The sequence below is a fragment of the Cynoglossus semilaevis genome, chromosome 10 (assembly GCF_000523025.1).
Source record: "Cynoglossus semilaevis isolate Cse_v1.0 chromosome 10, Cse_v1.0, whole genome shotgun sequence".
Classification (NCBI taxonomy): domain Eukaryota; kingdom Metazoa; phylum Chordata; class Actinopteri; order Pleuronectiformes; family Cynoglossidae; genus Cynoglossus; species Cynoglossus semilaevis.
Genome location: NC_024316.1, coordinates 16,866,414 through 16,875,970, shown reverse-complemented (window position 1 = coordinate 16,875,970; position 9,557 = coordinate 16,866,414). Strand labels below are relative to the sequence as shown.

The 9,557-nt window shown below is 42.6% G+C and overlaps 1 protein-coding gene across 1 annotated transcript in view; it reads right to left on the bottom strand.

Moving 5' to 3' along the window:
- LOC103385318 (metabotropic glutamate receptor 4-like) overlaps positions 1 to 9,557 on the bottom strand; it is a 149,825-nt gene that overhangs the window by 101,771 nt on the left and 38,497 nt on the right. The gene's annotated exons all lie outside the window — the stretch shown is intronic.

Genomic DNA, 9,557 nt, shown 5'->3' with positions numbered 1-9,557 from the left:
TAAAAGACTGAGGACTTTAGTTTTAGCAGCTGGAAATAATGAGAAAAACTGTGTCATCAATTCAGATACACAGATAATAAAAATAAAATACAGGATCACTTCTAAAGATACCTGGAAATTAAAAATAACTTTTTTCGACACCAGTTTTTTAGAATTCTGGGTGACATCTTCCTCCCCAGGTCACGACCTTCTTCTTTCCTTTGTTTTCTTAGTTTTAGTAAAATATGAATATCAGATGGAGGAGGATCAAAACCTGCTGCAAAACTTTGATCATTTTAACATTTTTCCATTGAAGTTTGGTTAAAATGTTCTGAAGGGTTGAAGAACCCGATCAAATAAAACAGAGAGACGTGTCTTAATTCTGTTTATTTATATATTTTTTTTAAACACCGTTCAAACGACAGCATCTTTCCTAAAACGTCTGTAACGACCTCTGCGTATCCTCTCCTCGGTGACCGAGCCGTAGTCGTAGTTCAAGTCTTCTCTCAGATCAACACATTTCACCACACCACAGTCACACTTGACCTTTTCTGGTTAAATAAACATCTTCATCCATTCACACTCAGACTCCCGTCTAGTGTTGCCACGCACCGACTCCCGCAGCTGTAAATACGAGGACACACACGGAGACACTTAATAAGTAATGGGAAGTTGTGCTGCTCTGCACCAGCTGTTGGACACCGTCACTGCAGAACAGCCGTGGTATGCAATTATTTTATGTGAGTAGCGGTACTGCAGCTGTCAGTCCAGGTACCATTACACCACCTCACAGTTTCTGGTTGAATTCACATTTGGGAAAAATGTCCAAGTGGGGCAGAGAGACATTTGCAAATGTCGTGATTTAGAAACATCGGCGTTGTCTGTTATAAGGGTTACGGACCACTACGGTGGACAGACGAGGCGGTCACACCTCACAGAGTCACTTTCTATGTTCTATTTATCTGCTTTCGTCTGTTTGTTTCTATGTCGACGACAGTGTCAGTTTGAAGAGTTTTCGTTCAAGACATTGTTAATATTTTTCTTTTTCTCCGAGTCTGAAAAAGTCTTGTGGTAATGAGAGGAAAACAAACCCGACTGTTAGCATTTCATCTGACTGTGGTTTGAGTCGAGCTCACACCTACACAGCACGTCAACCAATTTCCCACAAGCTGTTCCACCGATTTACTGCTTCCTTCCAGTTCAGTGCGTATTCATCGAAACCAAACATGCAAAAAGACATCGGTCTCCGTATCTGAGCTCGGTATCGACGGTGAGTCATGTGGCGTCACTCCTTACTTTCTCTTTGAGCATCAAATAAAATAACAAAGATGGCCCGCTTTAACTCTACACCATGTCCTGGTGTGTCCTGCTTTTCTCATTCAAAAGGAGATATTTATATCATCGTGCAGCGACTATCCCTCTATAACACAGCATATATAATGGATGAAGGCCTTCCAGTCTCTGCAGAAAATCTTGTTGGAGGAAAAAAAAAGACAGACAGAGAGAGAGAGAGAAAATCGAGAAAGGAGCAGCAGTACAGACCTGGTCTGTTGTAATCCAGTTAAAAAAAGATTGATGTCCACACTCAGATGTGAGCGTCACTTAATGATGCAGCAACACCTGTTTTTCTAATGGCCATTCACAGACTTTGTTTACAAAGACCACGTACAAAGGCCAATGGAGCGATCGGATTGTAGAAAGTACGTACAAAGGCCAATGGAGCGATCGGACTGTAGAAAGTCTTCAGCGAGCTCTACGTTCAGTCATCGGATTTTGAACCAGCCAATCATGATGATGGCAAATTAATAAAGAAGACTGAAACAGGCACGTCCATTTTTGTCAAAGCCTGCTATTGGCATAGGCCACATAGGTAGTTGCCTAGGGCGCCACCTGCTGGAGGGGGACAGCTGTAAATCCTACAAATAAAAAAATCTCTCTTGTAATTATTATGATTTATTTCTTGTCCTGTCATTCATACGGTGTTAAAACTCAGCAACCAGTTCCCTCTTTATGTCACATCGCAGGAACGGAACAACTTAAGTCGAGGACCCCTTGTGGTCATAAATTAAAGTTGCTACCAGCTGTTGTTTATCTGTTTCGCCAATATATAGATATGCTTATATTTAAGAATGTTAATTTGTCAAAATTAATGGTCAGTTTCTCGTAATTATTCGTGATCAATCCACAGCTAGCCTGTCAATAATCAGATTATTTTATCATTTTTCAGTAGTTTGATAAGAAACCAAACCATAATGCAGGCCGTGGGCGCCCAGGGCCTGGAGGCAGCTGTCATTGTTGTAGGACAACCTTCCAAAGACATAAATAAAGTCCTGCGTGTCTCCGGAGATCTTTTTGAAAGAGCTGCTGAGCAGCGGCTCCTCGGTGACGTCCCAGCGTGAAACCCTGCAGGTGCAGCGGCAGCTCCTCCAGATGTTTAGTCACGAGGCCCAGATGGGCAGAGCAGATAAACATCAGATGTCGACAGAAAGTGGGAGTTGGAGGAAAATCGACAGAGTCCTCCCTGTCTGGCCACCACGTTCCCCCCGCTGCCGCGTTCTCTCCTCCGACACTGATGGCTGACGGAGCTAAACGTTTTACTCCAGTCAACAGTTGCCCTAATGTGGGGTATTAATCATTTCCACAGAACACATTTTAAATACTCTCTTGAATGGAGTTTGTCTAGACTTCACCAAACAAATACGCCTTTTTTCCTCCGTTTGTGTTCCTTTTAACATGGCTGAGTGGGGTCCATTAATCTAACCTAATCACTGCTAAAATCTGCCGCTGCCCATTCTACAACAAATACATCAGATGTGCAGCCGTGGACGGCCTATGAAGCCATTTCCACAGTTGGCAGTGATCACCAGAGGGAACCGTTCATGGAGGAGAAGAACGGGGGGCGGTTGGGGGGGGGGGGTCTGTACGTGAGGAGACGTCGATGTTCGCGGTCGGTTCACGGTTTCATCAGTGCGTTCGAAGGAAGTATTCAGTAAGGATTCAAAGAAGTGATACCTTGAAACATTGATGACAGTCTGTACTTCAAGAGTCTTTGCTGACTGTAGTATTTTCTTCTTACGTCCTTTCTCGGTTCCTTCACTTATTCATTCATTCCTTTTTGTTAAAGGCTAAAAAGGCTAACATGCTTTTAGCCTTTTCTACGTCATCTATTGGGGAAATACAGGCATTGAAGGGAGAATGATAATCTGAATTAATAATATATTTTGAACAAGTTTGACGGGGCTGGATTAAAAAGCCAAATGGGCTGCATCTGGGCCCCGGGCCATAGTTTGCCCATGTTTGGACTAGAGGGAGAAAAAAAAAATTGAAAAAAAATTCGGCTGAGGAGGAGTGAAATGATGTAGGCACATCGTTGTCAGGGTTTCTTTTCAGTTAAGAATCTGCTGCATGACACATGAGCAACATCTCAGTCATTCTTTCATCACACCCACAACCACTGCTAGCTAACAAGCTACTGTAGCGGCTACGGCCGCAAAACAAATCCCTAATGTGTGAAGACAAACACGCAGTACGTATAAGGGAAAACGGACACTTCGTCTCCAGCTCCAGCTCTTTAATCCACACTCTTATTTCCTCTCATTCATTGTCACTTCAGCTCCAGACGTTTCTAACCAGACGTGTCTCCTATTATAACATCCTGTCATCTCTAAAATTTCCCACAATGACATGCATCCTGCTAATAAGTCCAGCGGAGCGCAGCTAACAGTGTCTGACAGTGACGTCCAGACACGACAGGGAACTGCTGTTTTGGCTCTTTTCGCTTCAGCAGAGGAGAAACTTAGGCCCAAAAGGCTGATGTGATACAGTGAGGAATGAAGTCCTCAGAAGAGAGCACGACTCCCCCTTCAGGTCACACTGTCGCTTTTTGTTTTTGTTTTTAAATAGAAAGAAAAGACCTTACGATGAGGTGTCCAGGCAGGGTGACATGGGCGGAGGCGAGGACCGGGCAAGGTGTTTGACGGAAGGATAACCTGAAGAGGGTTTACAAGATGACAGCAGTGAGATCTGCTATGATGATAAATGATGTCACTGATGTCACTGATGTCACTGATGTCACTAAGCCGGAGGTGCCGGAGTTCAAAACACTGAGACTTTCTCAGGGAAGGAGTGACCAGAACTGGACTGAATTATAATTGAATATATCAAAGGGACGGTACGATGGAGCAGCGTGAAAATAAAGTCAGAGAGGCCGGGGTTAGAGGGTTTGGACACGAGCGGAGATGGATAGTAGAGAGATGAGGAATATATTGGATGAAGGATGTAGTAGAGGAAGCTGCCAAGCAGGAGAGAAAAAAGCTCCAGAGAGTAATGGGCATGGAGGGGCGGGGGGTGAGGGGTGAAGATGGCAGTTAATGCTGCTGTAACAATAGAAGAGGCAGGGGATTGGACAGCAGCAGGTGAAGGGAGCAGCAAGGAGAGAAATAAGAAGGAGCGTCTATTTTTCATTGAGAGTTGTTGGAGATGACCTTCAGTTGAGGGCGCTGTAATCATCGTTGTTCAGGTCTCATACTGGACCGAAGTCGAAACTTTCTCAGACGCAGGTTATATTTTCAATTTTCAAATGGTTTCAGTAACTAAACCAGGCTGTCAAAGTCCTGAAAACTAATCCAAGGCTGATAAATCACAGCTGCTGCTGCTGTTGATTATGACAAAGTCAACGTGACAAAAATATTGTCTAGATAACAGACGGACAAATCTCAGTCTGAAGAGGTTTGTGTTTTTATTTGTGACTATTCCAAACGATGGAATTATTCATTTGTTTTATTTGTGACTATTCCAAATGATGGAATTATTAATGTGAAAAAAAGAAAAACCAAGAAAAATGTGCTACTTATTTTAAGCTTTAAGTTCTTCTGTGAAACTAAAACTGTTTTCCACAATATGTGAATATGACGAGATATTTGACAAGATATTACAGTTAAGACAATAAACATGTTTATGTTGCGAGTCCTACAGGAGGTAAAAGACGTATTTCAAACATTTAACGGCTTTCCAAACTTTTGTTTTTAATTATATCTTTAGCGGAGTTACTGAGTGCTGAGACCAAATTAATAAAAACATGTTACAAGAACATATTGATCTGAAGGGAGTTAACGTTAAAGTAATGTCTGAAATGTATTCAAACAGAATTTAGCATCAGTGAAATAGACCATATGTCGACTCATAATGAACCAATAACGCACGGTGTTCTGAGTCGCTGTCTCCTCGGCTCAGAGATGTTCCGTCTCTGACGAATCACAGTCGAGGTAGTGAGGACAAAGAGAAGGGAGTGGGTAGATTCAAGGGCTTAGAAATGAGATGCAGAGCCAAGAATGAAGCATGAAGCCTTATTACATGCGTTGTAACTCCATCCGTCGTTATCTGCAGCACAGTCGTCCCATTTTCATAAGTGACATCAGACGCCCACCTGAGAGATCGTTCTACTCCGTCGCCTGACGGTGTTTGCTCCTCACCAGGACACTGTTCATTAGCTTTCTACACTTCAGCTAAAGATATTAGGACGGAGTCGGAGTCATTAACTCAGTCCTCATGCAAAATGTAGTTCCCATTAACAAAGACTGAGATTTTGCTCCCAGGCTAACAGGGAGAATGAGTCAGGACTTCTGTGGAGAATGAACATTTGAACAAAAGTAAAAAAATAAAATGCTGAAAAAATAGAATAAAAGCCTCACAGAAACCTGATAACTTAGCCACCAGGGTGCACATGCCCTTTGAGTGTTTCTGAAAAACCAAAAGTTTAAAGTCACCAGTGTCAAAACACATTATAATAGTGTGGCCACAGTAAATCACTGATTCTCAACCGCTGGGCTGCGGCACATCAGTGTACCATGAGAGATCACCGGGTGAACCAGGGAAAATTACATATTCTAACCTAATTGGCCAAAGAATTATATATGCTAGCCAATATGCTAACACTCCAAACTGTCATCGCATTATTTATATTACGTCACACCTTCGGGATCCCTGAAATATGCAAAAGTTATAGGCAAAACAATGAGATACTCTTCCACCAGGTGGCATCAGATTGCTTCAAGAATTAAAGAAAGAGACTCACGGCTGTTAAAGAAGATCTTTGTGTTTGTCTTTCTTCAATTTCTGAGTATATCGGTGTTGTGTTCAACTAAACAGACTCAGGTCTCACACTATAGTAATTCAATTAATTACATTTAACTACATGTCATTTCTGGGAGATTCTGTTTGGTGGGGGCTCTGTGAGGTTTTGTGTAATTTGTGCTGTGACCTTTTTACAGGCGATGTCACTGTGTTTGCTCATTGTAACATCACATCATCTTTATTTTCAGATGACCAGGATTAGGATCCGGCGTGTGTGTGTGTGCGTGCAGCAGCTCGGTGGACTGACTGAACACCAGGCCACGGTGAGTGTGTGTGTGTCTGTGTGTGTCCCACTTCGCTTGAACTAATTCCTGGTGTCGCCGTACAGTTTACAACGTCCAAAGACAAAAATCCTCCTCTGAGCTGTGTTGTTGTTGTTGTGGAGCCGGGCGGAGGAGTCTGTTAATGCTCCAATCACGCCGTCCTAAATGTGCCAAATGAGACAGACTCAGGGAGGAAACAGTGAACGGAACCACATAAATGTCTTCTTGTTTGCTGTATAGTGATCTGTGACTGAGAAATAAATCCAAATATAGATTCAGCAGTCTCAACCGCATTAGCACAACAATGGTCCACGGGCTGAACACCTCGGCTGCGCTGCATGTGGCGCCTGCTACGGCTGGCTTCCCAACCGATTGAGGGTGAAGCCAAGGGGGGGCGGGGCGGGGGGGGGGGGTTGACAGAAGGGCTGGATGATGCTGTGATGCTTCGATCCTTAGAATCAATGCCCTTCTTTTTATGGGCAGGAAAGGAGAATAAAATAGACAAGAAAAGGACGTGCTGCGTTATCAACTAGGGGAGCAGGGGAACAGAACGGTGTTTGGAAGTCGACAAAGACATTTACAGACATATTTGTTTGTTTAGTTAGTCAAAATACTGTTTAAATTTATATTTCTGCTGTAGTTTTATAGAGGTCTTGTCGTCGTCAATAAAATATTTACAATTTTTCAAAGTATAAACAAATATGGAGTTAACTATTTACATGAACTGCTTATTTATAATTTGTCAAAACTTTATAACAAAAATTACAAAAAATTAAATCCAATGCTGAAATCTGATTGGGCTTTATGTCTTAACTAGCCAATCAGGATGAGCCAAGTCTTATATCATCAGCTGGGCTAGAGTCATAGTCACATATAGGCTCTCTCTCTCTCTCTCTCTCTCTCTCTCTCTGTATTGATACTAACCCACTGATGCACACTCTCTCTGCCTCATGCTGTATTTTTTGCATTCTTTGTTTCACGTAATTTAAAACATGCTGTACTTTTTGCGTTCTTTATTTCCCGTAACTTAATTTAATTTTTCTGACATCACGAAGTCATGGTCAGTCAGCAGGAGACTTTCAAATGATCTGAATCGACTCAAATTTACAATTAGTATTTTGACCTGATTATGAAATTGTTTTCTTTTCAGACACAAAAGAGACAGCTGACAGTTTGATTCGTAAACAATCCTCTCTTTTCATTTCCAACCTGAGACACAGATGAAAACCCCCCGACAATCTGCGCTAAATCTTCTGACATTTGATCAGGAGTCGTGGTGTAACAGCTGTTCCCCAGTTGTTTTGTTCCTGGAGGTGTGTGTTTGACAGAACTATTGTGTCTGGGAGAAAATGTGTCCTTCACCAAATGTAATGGAGAACACGGTTTAGTGTAGTGTGTGGAATGTAATCTCTGCGAGACAGGACACGGGCGCTCTCCCCATAAAGTGGAAATTAGATTGCTGAAAAATAACAGAGCTGAAGATCAGGGATAAAGTGGGATAACTCCTTTAGGCTTGACTATTACCACCTCACAAAAAACACACATGTGTTTGTGTGTGTGTGTCCGCCACTTGATGCAAAGTATTCTCTGGATGCACTACCCAAAAACAACACCTGCACTCAGGTAATAGCCGGCCGAAATAAAACAGGTTTGCTCCGGAAGGCAAATGCTGTAAAGTGCACCTCCGTCAGAAGTAGAAAAAAAAAAGATATATCTATATATATTTATATAGATATATATCACAATTTCTAAATCAGACGTTGGACTTGGAAGTATTGTTGCGGTTCATGTGTGCTCCCAGGGACGAGCCATGAATACTGCATTCCTCCCGTCGCTGCCGTCCTGTCAGAAAGGGTTTCAGTGTTGAGGCACGGTTGAATAGATAAAGTGGAATTTTCATCATGAGAACCGCACCGTTCACCTCTCCTGCGCATCCCCTTTACATACAGATGAGGGACGTAAGGGAGGGGGCACGGGGGGGGCGAGCTGGTCGTCGCACACGATTATGTTTAAATATATAGAGGTAGGACGGGGGGGGGGGGCATCCGAAGCCCCACATTCTCCACCGTATGACATGAAACAAAAAAGTGTGTGCACCAGAAAAAAGTCCCAGTTTGAAATAAGGTCCAAGTGGTTAACAGGGGAATTAGGGCGACGGACTTTTTTTTTTTTTTTTTTTTTTTTTGGCGTCTGTTTCTGTTTCACCCGATATAGATCAGTACATGTTCCTCCTGTTCCTCCGAGGAGAACTGAGCTCTGTCGGTTCAGACTGACACACACTCGGCCTCCCTGCTATGATTTTCACCCGTTAAACACCTGTTCCTCATTTTGCCGGTTCTGGGGGGGGGGGGTAATCATACATCAATCTCAGAGATGCTGCTCTTCCAGGGAACACAGGGCGAACAGCACCGTGCCAATTTGCAGCGGGCGGGTGTGTTTTCCACTCCATTTCCATTTGGCCCACCCGATGACGTGTGTCCTGTGTCATCACCTGTGATAACAGACACCGAGGAAGTGGACGCAGCGCAGCCTTAATTAAAAAAAACAGAGGTGTTTTCCAGAATTCAGTCTAATTATATCTTTATTTCCAAGTTCCCTGTTGGACGTCTGTTGATGCTGACCATTAGAGCCATCGGCCTTATGGGTAATCCAGGCAGCCTGCTGGTGTTTATATTGTTGTTGTTGTTGTTTTTTTTTTTAGAATTTCACCTGCACCATTTCCTAGAACTTTGTTTTAATAGTAGAATAGATCATAAGAGAAAAACAAAAAACAACCACCGACTCAAAACCACAATGTAACGTTTGTAATTTTTTATTATTATTTCATTACATTTCCTGTATTTTATGTTATTGTTATTCACATTGGTGGATTAATGCAGTCAGGACTTATATCTTTCACAGAACCTAAACACAAACTAGATTTTTTAGGTCAATCAATGGTCATTAAGGCTGTTTTGTGCGTGCGTTTGATTTAAAAAAAACAAACAAAAAACCTCTGTTATACTTGTGATACTATACCCATTAACAGTCAGAGTTGGTGTGTTCTGGGGGGGGGGGGGGTCTACCAAACCATGATCTAACCTCAGGCACCAGAATGTGTAAAGCCGGCCCTGCAGGCTAACATTTGCTTTATTCAGATTTTTTCATTTCTCCGAGGAAGTTGTGCTTCACCGTCCGACCTTT